Source organism: Neoarius graeffei, chromosome 22, assembly GCF_027579695.1.
Source record: "Neoarius graeffei isolate fNeoGra1 chromosome 22, fNeoGra1.pri, whole genome shotgun sequence".
Classification (NCBI taxonomy): Eukaryota; Metazoa; Chordata; class Actinopteri; order Siluriformes; family Ariidae; genus Neoarius; species Neoarius graeffei.
The window spans coordinates 9,910,060-9,925,473 of NC_083590.1; the positions used below are offsets into that span (position 1 = coordinate 9,910,060).

The following is a 15,414-nucleotide window of genomic DNA, read 5'->3' on the forward strand; positions in this document are numbered from 1 at the left end:
CTCTGATGAAATTTTACTTACGTACAAGTAAAGTTACCAGACAAAAAAAATCTACTCAAGTAAAAGTAAAAAGTAGATCATTTAAAATGTACTTTGAGTAAAAGTAAAACGTTACTTTTAACAATGGGTGTTTTCTGCCTCCATTGTGTTGTGCAAAAATGAAAAAGAAGAGGAAACAAGGATATATGTACATCTCAACCCAGATGTTTTATTTAAAGGAAGTGTATCAAATTGAATGCTTAGGATAATGCTGCATTAAAACTGAGACAAACAAAAAAGGTCAATACACACAGTCGTGTTGTTTACATCGCCCTGACCACACACAAAGCATTGTACACGAAATATGAAAGTGAAATGTTGCACCGAAATCTCGTAGCTTGCCTGTGTGCACTGTGTGTTATTGAACAATTCAATTCAAACATTATTTGTTTTGCTTAGTATTCCTTTCTGGCCTGTTGGATGTAGAATGGTAGGAGGACTGATCACGTCAGGTTGGCGAGCTAACTTGCTTGCATGATTAGCCAACCGAATAACAGACTAGTTACCATTATGTTACAGTACCAACAGGTTGCTACTTCAACATTAGCAATGCCATCCACTATTTTTGGAATATAACCAGCCTATTGTCGGTTTTACTATGGAAAGGAAACATTATGATCAGGGGCGCAGATACGTTTTTTGAACTGGGGGGGACAAAAAACTGGGGGGGACAAAGCTGCCAGCAAACCAACCCCAACCCCGATATGCCTGTCAAACTTGTTGTGGGTAACCATAGCAACCAAGCTCGCAACCTGTGCAGTCTGCGCAGCTCAACCAACCGAATATCAGTCTTTGTTTTGTTTTATGTGAGTTGTTGCAACTATGTATACACTGCTGTGCACCTCAATAAACCGAATGGTAATTAGTCTTTTGATTTTTCCGTGAGGTTTGCCTTATGCAAAGAAAGACAGCATAGACGTTTCTTCCTCCCTATAAGTGGGGGGGGACCGAACGAGGTGAATTTAAATCTGGGTGGGACGAATCCCACCCTCTATCTGCGCCCGTGATTATGATGCCAATGACAATACTTACCTCAACATGCTTGCGCAGATTAGACGTCGAATTTTTGTATGCCGCAATGGTTGTCTTCTTGGGCACACATAATCTGCATTGCATAATGAAACTGTCACCCCTTTTCTCTACGAAGCTGAAGTGATCACGTATGTAGGGCCAGGGGTGCAATTCATTACTGGAAGAAATTGCGTTTTCTGCAGGGTCGTCCACCACAGGTTCCTCGGTCTCCTCCATGTCCGCAGGGGTGCTTTATCAACACCCGTAGCCCAGGGGCTAGGCCCCTCATAGGCTACCTGTCAACCCTACCTTTACCGTTGGCCAGGAAAACACTCTTATTTTATTTGCAATACGTGTCAAGCATTTACAGTGCAAGTGCGTAATTAGCCTAGAAGCCTACGATAGGTTACGTTTGGCTCAGCGTAGCTGCGCAAGGCCCACGCTCACATCGCTCAACACATCCAACCACAGAGGGAGAGAAGAACACGTGCATTATCATTACAGAGCCGGTTCTGATTATTACCACGGACAGGACAGTGATACTGCGTAACTTTCACGCAGGGGCATGGCCAGAGATAACCACACAAGCCTGCGTGCGCTATAATGTAGACCTATGTGTTGTAAACATAAAAAACACACACCTACAGACAAGTCCTTTTAAAAAATAAAATACATAAGAATAGCTCGGCGGCATGAAAACAAACATTCACTGCAAGTCAAGGTACTTGGCTCGGCGGCCACATGAAACGTAAACACCATGGACAGCAGCCAAACTCATAACTCTACAGACCGAAATACACGATACCAAGTCCTACTAGGGTCTATTTTACCGATCTATGTTCAAGCATCATGCAAGTCTTCCTTCTCCTTGAATGAGACCGTGCATTCAACTGCCCTTTTGACATGACTGCATCAAAATACCACTTGCAACAATATTTCATGCTAGGGCTGTGCCGATAGACGATGCCATCGTCCATCGACAATGGTGGTCATCCACCACGATGGAGAGCCATCATCGTGATACCACGCCCCCTCCTGTCATAATCATGCATATACGGTATCATCTGGGCCTATTTAACCTAAAAAGTTAGTTTTTTGTTAGTTTAGTTAGTTAGTTTTGTTTAATATATAAATATATAACATATTATAAATACATAATTATATAAATCATTATAAAGTAATATCCTATTACCGCTTGTTCACGTAGGCTATGGTGCAGGGACGTGCTAGTGAACATAACATGTGGTTACACAAATACAGTATGCTACTAATAATAAATTTTGACTTCATTTTTTAGCCTACACTATACTTTTAATGTAAAATTTGTCATGTTGTTCAAACAAATAGCCACTATTAACGACTTCAGTCGGGAAATATTGCACCTTATCAAACGGCAGTGACGCGCAGACTTCGGCAGAAGTCAAATAACTTTAATCTGGTAAATAGGCCTACTTTCAGACTCAAAATGGTCCACTCTAAGCCATAATGTCAAACCAAATGGAAGAATGAAGGTGATTCTGACAAATGTAAAGACAGTAAAAAAAAAAAAAAACAATATTAAATCATGATTTTAAAAGCGAGGCGGCACGGTGGTGTAGTGGTTAGCGCTGTCGCCTCACAGCAAGAAGGTCCTGGGTTCGAGCCCCGGGGCCGGCGAGGGCCTTTCTGTGTGGAGTTTGCATGTTCTCCCCGTGTCCGCGTGGGTTTCCTCCGGGTGCTCCAGTTTCCCCCACAGTCCAAAGACATGCAGGTTAGGTTAACTGGTGACTCTAAATTGAGCGTAGGTGTGAATGTGAGTGTGAATGGTTGTCTGTGTCTATGTGTCAGCCCTGTGATGACCTGGCGACTTGTCCAGGGTGTACCCCGCCTTTCGCCCGTAGTCAGCTGGGATAGGCTCCAGCTTGCCTGCGACCCTGTAGAAGGATAAAGCGGCTAGAGATAATGAGATGAGATGAGATGAGATTTTAAAAGCTGGTGCAATAATTCAAACACTAATAAATTGGAAAAAATAGCGCGTTCAAGTGCGCACTAAAGGCCGAAACGCATCTTCAGTTGATATGGTGTAAATAAACAATGAGTAATAGCTTAAGTGTAGTTTCTTCTCATAGTTTGAATACTAGTCTTTCATTGTTAGAGCAGATTAATATCTTAGCGTGATCAGTGAGTGCTCGGGGAGGTTCATTTCCACCTGCGCTTTGCGCAGCTCATTTCTCCGAAGCCAGCTGTGCGCAAACGCAGTGTTGACTGCTCGGCAAACTCCAAACGCTCGGTCTGTACTGGCCCTCTGTTGCGCAAGCGAGTTGGTTATGGCCAGGTTCAAATTGTGCCCAAAACAACTTAACCACGGCCATTTCAACTGCCTGATGGCTGTGACAATATTCGCCCCGTTGTTATACAGGCGATCTTTTTCTCCTCTATTTTCCATTCGGCAAGTGTCTCGCGCAATGCGTCTTCTAAATTGTCCGCTGAATGTGTCTCTGGCATGAAACTCGTCTGCAGGCATTTGGACTGCATTGCCCACTCTCGGTCCACATAATGTACGGTAGCTGACATATTGAGGTATTTCACTCACGTGACCAAGTCATGTGATGCTGCCATTTTGGACGGCACGGCTCGAATCAGTTTGAATGCGAGGAAGGTGACAAACGAAAAACATAAAAGAAAAAGGAGCGAGATGCAGAAAACACCTTCACTATCCAGCGACGTAGGGCATTTACAGGGCGAGCAGAGGGAGAGGTATTTGCAAAAATTGAGGTTAGCAGGCTTAGAGAACGACGTTTACCTGCTTCCACCAGGATTGTTCACTGATGTACGGAAGTATACCAAGCCCTCGTCTTTACCTGACTTCGGCCCACATGATCTGTATACCTATGTCGTTAAAAACCAGGCTGGGTAACATGCCTACATCAGTGGGTCGTCCCTGGAGCCGGTGGTCGCCATCTTATTACAGCTAAGGTTTGTTCACATTTTCATTTACTTTCGGTCCTCAGGATAAACAAAATGTTATTAAATGTCATTGAAATAACTTCTTAGTCTGTTGAGACATGGCCCGTTATAAATTTGCTGTTACCAGGCAATGACTAAGAACTGTATTATTAGGGTCGGTGTCTGTGTTGTAGCAGTGTACTAGCAGCTAGCTGTTAGCACTAGCTAATGTCAACAGCATCGTAGCTAGTATGTTACTGTAGCAATATTTACGTTCAGTCATTTGGATGACTGTTAAAACCTTTCAGTCTCAAGTTTTTCCTTTACTGGATTTACTAGTTTACTGAGCTAGCGCGCTCGGCCAAACCGGGAGCCATCGCGCGCTCTCCGGCCGGGCCGGGAGCCATCGCACGCTCTCCGGCCGGGCCGGGAGCCATCGCGCGCTCTCCGGCCGGGCCGGGAGCCATCGCGCGCTAGCTCAGTAAACTAGTAAATCCAGTAAAGGAAAAACTTGAGACTGAAAGGTTTTAACAGTCATCCAAATGACTGAACGTAAATATTGTTACAGTAACATACTAGCTACTGTTGTTGACATTAGCTAGCTTGCCGTCCAAAATGGTGGACACCGGGGCGTCACGTGACCCTGTGACGTCAGGTGAAATACCTCAATAGGGCATCATGTTGCAGCTGGACCACATATCCGTTATCAAGGCCAAATATTCCACATCACCTAGTGCTTTTTTTTCTTTACGTGCCAAAGCCTCGGATGAGTATCTATCTTATACTTTTAATAATAATAATAATAATAATATATTTAATAATGTGGTATTAAAATCCCCCCCGCCCACGATATGATCGTGCATCACGATGTTTGCACTGTAAACATCGTCGATGCCAATTAAGGTAGGGTGACCAGATTTCCCTAGTCTGAAACCAGGACACTTTTGCGCGCGACCATGCTCGTGCTCACACACCTTTTTTTTACGTAAACGTGACACTCAGAGAGGTGCTCTTATCATTTTGTTGAAGCTCACATTTATCAACATCTCACATGAAATAAAACAAACAGGCATTTTGTTATCTAGTAGCATAGTGGTATACAGATCAGTTAAATTATGGTCAGACAACAGATTTTGTAATGGCTGAGAATAGGCCAGGCTATGTCCATAGGCCACATTTAAACTGATTTATTTCACCTGTTTGTGAGAACACCAAGAAGAATGCATATGCACATGTAGGCTATATCTCTAAAATTGTATGCACTATAGCATGAACTTAAAAAGTAGATATGTGACCTCAACATAGCCTAGGTCAGAATCAACCTTACTAACCATTCCCCACAACTGAATGAATAAAGCAAGAAGATGTGTACAAAAGTGAACACTTTAATGGAAGCTGCAACAAGCTGTTCAACACAGCAATATGGCCAAACTGTCAGAATGGTATGTTAAACAGAAACAAAAAAGAGACAAGTGATTTGAGAATATACACTCAAACAAAACAGCAGTAAAGGAGGAGAGGGGCGACAGCCCGAGGAAAGCCCCCACAGGAGCGCACATCATTTGCAACATAGGCTACCCAACTCAGTCCAAGAACAAAGCACAGGAACAAAGCTAAGGCGACTGTCAATCCACCCACCCTAAACAAAATGCGTTTGCCTACGTATATTTACAAGAAGAGTTTTAATGTGATCCTGTATATCGGTGTTACCACCATGGGCTACGGAGAAGGAACACTTACAGGGTGTGCAGTAGGCTTCGTGCGCATTGTTCTGCACCTCTCGGAGGAAGGGGTAGGTGCCCTGTAAATCTTTGGAAAAGGTACATTTTCTTTTCGGCATAATTGCTGTGGCATTACTGCTGCTAGCTGCTAGACAAAGAACATTCACGCCAGTTAATGTTTATTTTATTGTTGCATGGCAACACGTTCTGTCGTCTGGAATAATGTGGCTAAATAAGCACCCATGCCACAGGGCCAGGGGGCAGTAACCAGGAAAGTTTGCGATTCCTGTCAATTCATCAAAATAGTAAATGCAGACATTTCTCCGCTAATGATTCCCACGCTCAGGGGCGCCGCTAGAAATCTTGGGCCCTATGAAAGATTACAATTTAGGGCCCCCCCGGTAAAATTTTCAAGCTCAAGCAACTGAATTTGAAGTCTGTTTTTGGCTGGCACTTCTACTTTACTATGCATGTGATCAGCTACCTAGCAAGTTTAGGTGATACAGTTATTTGGGATATGAACATTTTAAATGCAGAACTGTCAGAATTAGACAATAGACTGTTGCCTTAAAATGAAAATTCCATGATATATATGGAAGATATATATTTTTTTCTTTTATTAGCAACTATTATTAGGCCACTCGGTAGCCTATGGAGTTCATTCAATCCAAATGTTTGTGTTGAGAGAAATTGCATGCATCACTGTATCAGTATGGATTTATAACATTCTGTATGCACATTATGGATACTCCAGAGACCTCCAGCAAACATCATCAATAATCAGGATTACAAAATGTATTCCTTTGTTTCCTCCATTTATTGACTTATTGTATGTGATCAAATGTATGCCTTGATGAATAACTACACTAGTTTTTTGATACAATTACATAGTGCACTGCAAGAAATCCACTAAGTGTTTTTGGTTTCTTTTAGGCATCACACATTTATTAGAAAACACAGCAAATGTTCAAATATTCAAGTTAAATACTTAGCAACAGTATCAATAAATCCACACATGAACAACAGCAATGATATCTATGACCACAGCTAATGTGCAAAATATTAAAGTTAAATACTTAATATCAACAAATCCACACATGAAGACTTAATTATACAATATAGATACCTATGAAAAAAGGTGATTTTTTTTTCACACACAGTGTGATATCCGGACTTCATAATTCATCACACCTGCTCCTGCTTAGCAACTTCTAGAATGCACACCTCTGTTGCGCACATAGAAAAACTGCCAGCTGCTCTAAGCTGCGCTAATAGCGCTGTGCATACATGGAGCTACATATTTCACCGTCCCCGCCCAGAATCACACTGTACCATTAATAAAAAGGGTGGAGGGGTGAAATGACTATCATAAATAATTCAAGAAAAATTTTAACAGATGAAATGAAATATTTTATTTCAAAAACTTACACAAGGCAATACTATTAAAATAATATTAATATCTCTCACAGACCCCCCTGTCAGTGCCAGGCCCTTAGAATCGTCCTAACTTCCCCCCCCCGGCGGCGCCCCTGCCCACGCTGCTCAGTCGCAAACGTCGCGAGTGGCGAAAACTGGGACATATCCGTGTCCCGACAGACTTTTGTCGGGACTCGGGACACACAACCCCAAATCGGGACTGTCCCGGTAAAACCGGGACGTCTGGTCACCCTAAATTAAGGGGACATCGCACAGCCCTATTTCACGCACTCCATCAAGAAAAAAGTTAAACATGATGAACACGGGCATACTGTTTTGAGCATACGATTTTTTAAAAAGAAACTAGCTACATCAAAGTCCTTCAATAAACCCATCCTTTAGCGCAAATGAGCTTAACCTAGTTCAAAGCATGACGCTAGCAGTAGCTGCATAAGGCAAAATCATGTGGGCCTTTCGTCAACAACAAGCCACAGCGGGCAAACATTAATAATCAAGCGTCCTTACCTTAAAACGTTGTCTTGACCACAGAACTTCTCAAGTATTTCACTTAAATCCACACGGGTTAACAACACACCCAACACAGCTAGCGAGAAATGTGGATCTGCGCTAGCTTTGTATTGCTATTCCCCTCAGTATGCTTACTCTGTCTGCTGCCCGAACTGTGACAATTATAGGCTACAATCTTTTCATCAATTTCTTCAGTAGATGCCGTTTTAGACATTTTATTATCCCCATCGAAATATGCTATTATACTAACAGGATTATAACTCAAATCACACGACACACATTCAAATCACAACTGATTTATTTTACTGTTGGACAGATCATAGCATATCTAGCCTAGCTGCACATAGCCTAGCTGCTGGTAGGCTGATAACTGATAAGTAGCTGATATTGTGAACAGATTGGTGATCCTTACCTTAAAAAAGTCTGTGACTTTAGGCAACGATTCTATCATTACCTGCATCTCTCTCTTTTTTCCTTTTGTGCGCCCCGCTAACATGTGAACGCTTCATCTTTCAAAGTCTCTAAATTTGTGTCTCAGTAGTCTGCAGTCTTTGGCGCGCTTTCGTGCGTGACGTTACATTTTGTTACATTTTATTCTGGTCCAGTTGTGGGTGTTCGTTTCGCGAACCACATCCACCATGTCTCTTACAGCAGGCTACTGTGCGCTCATTTATTTCTAACCTTATTTCTATCCGTACATTAATGTAGGCCCACGATTCCGACAGTTTATTATTTTATTAATATTACAAGGCCCCTGATTGGCTGTGGCCCAGGGGCGTGAGCCCCCCGAAGCCCCCCCCCTTAAAGCGCCGGTGCATGTCTGCCATCGTCTGTGTGAGACTCGCGCGCGCGACAACTGTCCTTCCCGTGATTCATTTCCAGAACGCATTTCCCCTTCTCCGTTTTAGCCTTTTTTTATTTATTTATTTTTTTTTACTCAGTAACGGTTGTGATGTAAAATGTACCAAAGTACACTACTTAAAAGAAAACATACTTAAGTAAAAGTACACTCTTTAAAAATTACTTGAAAAAGTATAAGTACACAAAAAAGCCACTCAAGTACAGTAACGCGAGTAATGTAATTCGTTACTTTCCACCTCTGTATTTTGACCATTCAATGACTTGACAGACACACTTCCACTTATGATTTACTGAAGCTACTCAATTTTATTTATTTTCCATTACAATTCATTCACTTTAAATCAATCATAATATAATATTGAGTCTGAGGCTTTGCAGTGCATCAGAACAGCAGGAATAGTGACAAGTCTCCATTTAGTTTTCAGTGGATTAACAGGAATTGTAGTGGCTCAGCACCACAGAAACAGTAGAAAAAAAGTCTCTTAACTCACAACCGCAGTCACTTTGTCAGCTAGAGAGTCGTTTTTAGGTCGGAGGAAAGACGTTTCTTTCTGTTGCACACGTTTCTTGTGAGTCTCCGCGAGCCTGTGTCGTTTCACATCGTATTCCCCGCCATGTCCGACTGAGAAAGATGTTTTGCAAAGGTCACAAAAAGCCCTCTCGGTATCCCCCTCAACCCCTTTCAGCCACAAATATTCATTTTCCCACTCTTTCCTCCTTCTCTTTTTAACTGGAGGTGGCGGTGCCTCACCTGCCATCTCCCCGGTACCTTTCTCCATTTTTAATATGAAAGCAATGCATGCGTTGCACCTGCGTCCCTCGTCACTGTCTGTGCACGTGAGTGCGGTGTCATGGCAACAACAAAAAGTTGACAACAACTAGTCAGTTGTGAGGGGTGTGTGTGGTTTTGTTCTACAGTCTATAGTGGCGACGGTGGTGTGCTGAAATGTCAAGTGATATTCGTTTGGCTGCCTGGGTGGCCCGGGGAGAGCGACATCCCCCTCAGCAAGCATCGATTATGCGGGACACGTTCTGAATTTGCGGGACGCATAAATTCGGCTTCAAATGCTGTACGCGCACGCGCTATGCGGGACAGGTGGTCACCCTAGTGCAGCTGGGCTTTCTGGGTGTCGCCGTGGTGTGTGTGTTGATGTGCTGAGGGGAAAAGAAAAACAAAAATCACATTAAATGGTTTTAAAACGCCAAAATAACTACAAAAAAGCGTTTCTTCATGCTTTATAGGTTAATACCGAACCCACACGACACAAAGTAGTTTCTACTGTCGCTAAGAAGTGTAAACTCGAGCGGCGGCTACAATTATCGACACCTTAAAGCAGATACGCAGAGCCTTTATTTTTAAATAAGTTTCTGAGTGGATAGGATCTCCGTCCGTGACTCTTGTATGCTGCATAAATGGGAATAAAAATATATATTTTTGAGAGTTAAAATCCACCGCAAAGTTGTTATTGGAGCTGAGCCAGCCAGCCCTCAGCTAGGGTGACCACCTGTCCCGCATAGCGCGTGCGCGTACAGCATTTGAAGCCGAATTTATGCGTCCCGCAAATTCAGAACGTGTCCCACATAATCGATGCTTGCTGAGGGGGATGTCCCTCTCCCCGGGCCACCCAGGCAGCCAAACGAATATTACTTGACATTTCAGCACACCACCGTCGCCACTATAGACTGTAGATCAAAAGCACACACACAGCCCTCACAACTGACTGGTTGTTGTCAACTTTTTGTTGTTGCCATGACACCGCACTCACGTGCGCAGACAGTGACGAGGGATGCAGGTGCAACGCATGCATTGCTTTCATATTAAAAAATGGAGAAAGGTACCGGGGAGATGGCAGGTGAGGCACCGCCACCTCCAGTTAAAAAGAGAAGGAGGAAAGAGTGGGAAAATGAATATTTGTGGCTGAAAGGGGTTGAGGGGGATACCGAGAGGGCTTTTTGTGACCTTTGCAAAACATCTTTCTCAGTCGGACATGGCGGGGAATACGATGTGAAACGACACAGGCTCGCGGAGACTCACAAGAAACGTGTGCAACAGAAAGAAACGTCTTTCCTCCGACCTAAAAACGACTCTCTAGCTGACAAAGTGACTGCGGTTGTGAGTTAAGAGACTTTTTTTCTACTGTTTCTGTGGTGCTGAGCCACTACAATTCCTGTTAATCCACTGAAAACTAAATGGAGACTTGTCACTATTCCTGCTGTTCTGATGCACTGCAAAGCCTCAGACTCAATATTATATTATGATTGATTTAAAGTGAATGAATTGTAATGGAAAATAAATAAAATTGAGTAGCTTCAGTAAATCATAAGTGGAAGTGTGTCTGTCAAGTCATTGAATGGTCAAAATATTATGTTTATTTAAAAAAAAAAACACATTTGGTGGCCTGTTCATGACCATACATCACCAATAACAGCAGAATAGGGTATTATTGATATACCATGTAAGGTAGTATGTGCTAGAAATGGGTAAACCACTATCTGTGAGTCTTCCAGCGGCCGGCGCGGCGCAGTGGGGGCGGCGTCCCACATTGTCCCTCAAAAACATACCCCTTGCCCCCCCTTGGGCTTATGAGCAGGTGGTCACCCTACCCTCAGCGCGTGACGTCACATCCCGTCACCGACTCGCTCACTCAGACTGATTTGACTTCACTGATTGTGGGTCGAGTCTCATTAAAACAGGATGGGTGCTATAACTTATGCAGCATACATGGACATGCATGCATTTTCACTGATAAAACGTAAAATGCTCATTAAATAATCAGACGAACTGAGACAATCACATTCTGAAGCAAATTAAATAATCTTATACCGCTAGCTTAAACACACAATACAAGTCACATGTTTTAATCTAAATGCAGGGAAACAACGCGGTGTTTTTATCCAAATGAGAGTCGGAGTTTACCCGTCTGTGTTCTCGCTTCTTGAAGGCCGACTGTTTCAGAAACAGTCTGACTTTCAGTTCTCCGTTCATTCACTTCTTCCCCGTAAGGGCGAGATGGCAGCGATATCCAGTTTAGAAATCAGACGGCTGCTCCGCTCTTTCACTTTTCTTCATACTGTGTGTTCCGCCATTTCCGTGGTCGCCAGTGTCCTGTTTTACACCGTGGTGTGCTGTGGGGGGGCAGCACATCCAAGAAGGACACATCCAGGCTGGACAAACTGATCAGGTGGGCCGGCTCTGTGGTCGGCGTGAAGCTGGACTCTCTGGTGACGGTGGCAGAGAAGAGGACTATGGACAAACTACTGAACATCATGGACGATGCCAGTCACCCTCTGCACACCGTCATCAGCAACCAGAGGAGCCTGTTCAGTGACAGAATGCTCCTTCCCAAGTGCAGGACGAACAGACTCAAAAACTCCTTTGTCCCTCACGCCATCAGACTGTACAACTCCTCTTTGGGGGGGGGGAGGGGTAACAGGAGGACAGAGGACGGGAAGGAGCAGTAGCCTAGCCTGACAATAAGCAATACTGGACAATGTGCAATATAATGTGCAATACCTCTCCTGCTGGACTTTTTTTTCCCCTCTTCCCCATATCTTATTCTTTTTTATATTTGTATATGTAAATACTTAATTTAATTTATTTAGAAGTTTTTCTCTATTTTCTATTCTCTGTTTATCCTGTAATGCTGCTGCTGGAATCTTAATTTCCCTGAGGGAACCCTCCCAAAGGGATCAATAAAGTTCAATCTAATCTACTGCTGGGCTCAGGCAATTACTAAAACCCGGGATGGAACAGGATGTCACCGGTTTTAGCAACAACCGCGGGGAGGTCACTGCCCGAGCGATATGTCCCGTCCCGTTCCATCCCGGGTTTTACCAACAACCCTCGGCTCACTCCAGGAGGACTGGTGCAACTGAACTCACTTTCCTTTTAAAAAATAAAATAAATACTTTCCTATTCTTATAGTTTTCTTTTCCTTTAATTGTTGGGACTGCACCCTCTTTCAATACGGGCTTATAGCCAACGCTCCTCAACAGATCAGAGGTCTCATACGAGTCTTCAGTAAAATGTGCAGAGCAGAGGAGAGACCACTTCATAGGCGCCCAATGTGCCCGTGAACTTCTCACAAAACGCGTCCAAATCTTTGCAGTTTGAACATTCTTGGGCCATGAATGCAACATAAATCCACCTTCTGTCGTGTTGCTGCACCCACCAGCAACACATCTACGTGGCATGGCGATAAATTAGCTCAAAATAGAGGATCGGAGTTGCAGTCTGCTCTGTGTTTTAGTATAGCGTAAATGGCGATGAGACCGATAGACTTCCTGCTGTGACGTCACAGATGTCAAGGTCATTCACTCGGACTGCTACCTATATAAATCACTTTAATCGTAAAAATTACTATATTAGATTTATTATTAGCGCTTAAAACTATTCCTGTGTCATTCTTGAGGTCTCAAGGCATTTATAAACGAAAGTGAGGCCATGGCTCTGCGCATCTCCTTTAAATTGTTTGCATTACTTGATACCTTTTAAGTTAATATGCGAGGGCCATATTTTGTTTATTTTACTTTTTTATTTTATTTTTATTTTGCTCAACCAAAAGAAGGAATTGTATGCGACTTTGAAATGCCTTGTTTGTTTGTACTATATGTTCTAAATAAAATTTTGAAGGGGGAAAAAAAAGTCTTATATAAGGAGCGTGTGTGAAGTCATATTAAATGGCTTCAAAATGCAAAAATAACCGCAAAAGTTTCTTCATGATTTTTTTATATAAATACCAAACCCACACTACACAAAATAGATTTTACTATCACTAAAAAGTTCAAACTACTCCATTTTATTTGTCACTATTTATTCATCACGTTTCATGAACTGGACAGAAGTCAAGTCAACTTTATTGTCAAATATGCTATACATGCTCGAAAACAGCACAGATGAAATATCAGTCCTCTCTGACCCACGGTGCAAACAGGCAATGCAATAAATAAAAATGGAATAACTGAAATAAACAGTATAAACACTCTAGATAAGAAATAGACATAGACTAAACACTAAATTAAAAATTGGAGCAAAAGGACATAAAATAAACAGTCAAGGGCACTTGAGGTACAGCAGGTAAACATGAAATAAGCAGTATAAACAATAAACTAAATCGCTGTTAAAGGAACAGTCCACCGTACTTCCATAATGAAATATGTTCTTATCTGAATTGAGACGAGCTGCTCCGTACCTGTCCGAGCTTTGCGCGACCTCCCAGTCAGTTAGACGCGCTGTCACTCCTGTTAGCAATGTGGCTAGGCTCAGTATGGCCAATGGTATTTTTTGGGGCTGTAGTTAGATGTGAACAAACTCTTCCACGTTTTTCCTGTTTACATAGGTTTATATGACCAGTGACATAAAACAAGTTCAGTTACACAAATTGAAACGTGGCGATTTTCTATGCTATGGAAAGTCCGCACTATAATGACAGGCGTACTAACACCTTCTGCGCGCTTCGGCAGCACATTGATATCTGAGCTCAGATATCAATGCGCTGCCGAAGCGCGCAGAAGGTGTTAGTACGCCTCCCATAAGAGAAGGGAGAGAGACACCAATGATCCTCTCAGCTGCTTTCACGATGCTCTGCAGAGTTTTGCAGCAGGACACGGTACAGGCGCCGTACCACACAGTGATGCAGCTGGTCCGGATGTTCTCGATGGTGCCTCTGTAGAAAGTGTGCATGATGGGGGCCGGGGCTCTTGCTCTCCTCAGTTTGCGGAGGAAGTACAGATGCTGTTGGGCTTTTTTGGCCAGTGATGCAGTGTTGTTGCTCCAGGACAGGTCTTCAGAGATGTGCACACCCAGAAACTTGGTGCTGCTCACCCTCTCCACTGCAGCACCGTTGATAATTAGTGGAGCATGCTGGGTGTGCGCTCTCCTGAAGTCCACAACAATCTCCTTCGTCTTCTCCACGTTCAGGCGGAGATTGTTGTCTTTACACCACATGGCCAAGCGGCTCACCTCACTCCTGTAGATTGTCTCATCGCCATTGTTGATGAGACCCACCACAGTCGTGTCGTCCGCAAACTTAATGAAGAGATTAGAGCTGGATGTTGGTGTGCAGTCGTGAGTCAGCAGAGTGAAGAGGAGGGGGCTCAGCATACATCCTTGGGGGGCCCGCCCCCGTGTTCAATGTGATGGTGCTGGAGAAGTTGCTGCTGACCCGTACAGCCTGTGGTCTCCCCGTCAGGAAGTCCAGCAGCCAGTTGCACAGGGAGGTGTTGAGTCCCAGCTGATCCAGTTTATGAATGAGCTGCTGAGGAATGATTGTGTTGAATGCTGAGCTGAAGTCTATGAACAACATTCTGACGTACAAGTCTTTTGTCTCCAGGTGGGTGAGGGCTGAGTGGAGGGCAGTGGAGATGGCGTCATCGGTCGAACGGTTGGACTGATATGCAAACTGGAAAGGGTCCAGGGCGGGGGGAGGACAGACTTGATATGCCGCATGACTAGCCGCTCGAAGCACTTCATGAGGATGGGAGTGAGTGCGACTGGGCGGTAGTCATTGAAGCAGGAGGGAGACTGCTTCTTCGGGACCGGGATGATGGTGGTGGCTTTGAGGCACGTGGGGACAACAGCCTGGCTCAACGAGATGTTGAAGATGTCTGTAAAGACATCTGTGAGCTCCTCGGCACAGTCTCTCAGGACACGACCAGGAATGTTATCAGGACCCTGGGCTTTCCATGCATTTGTCGTCCTGAGAGCTCTCCTCACGCTGTCTGGGGACAGCGTCAACACCTGGTCGCCAGGAGGTGGTGGGGTCTTCTGTGCCGTGGTGCTGTTGTCTGCCTTAAAGCGAGTGAAGAAGTCGTTCAACTGATTCAGCAGAGGGGTGGAGTTGTCACAGGTCTGCAGCGAAGGCTTGTAGTCTGTGATGGTCTGAATCCCCCGCCACAGGTTCCTGGTGTCTCT

General features: G+C 43.9%; 1 pseudogene; it reads left to right on the plus strand.

Moving 5' to 3' along the window:
• Positions 1-15,414, plus strand: part of LOC132870277 (NACHT, LRR and PYD domains-containing protein 12-like) — an 83,617-nt pseudogene that overhangs the window by 573 nt on the left and 67,630 nt on the right.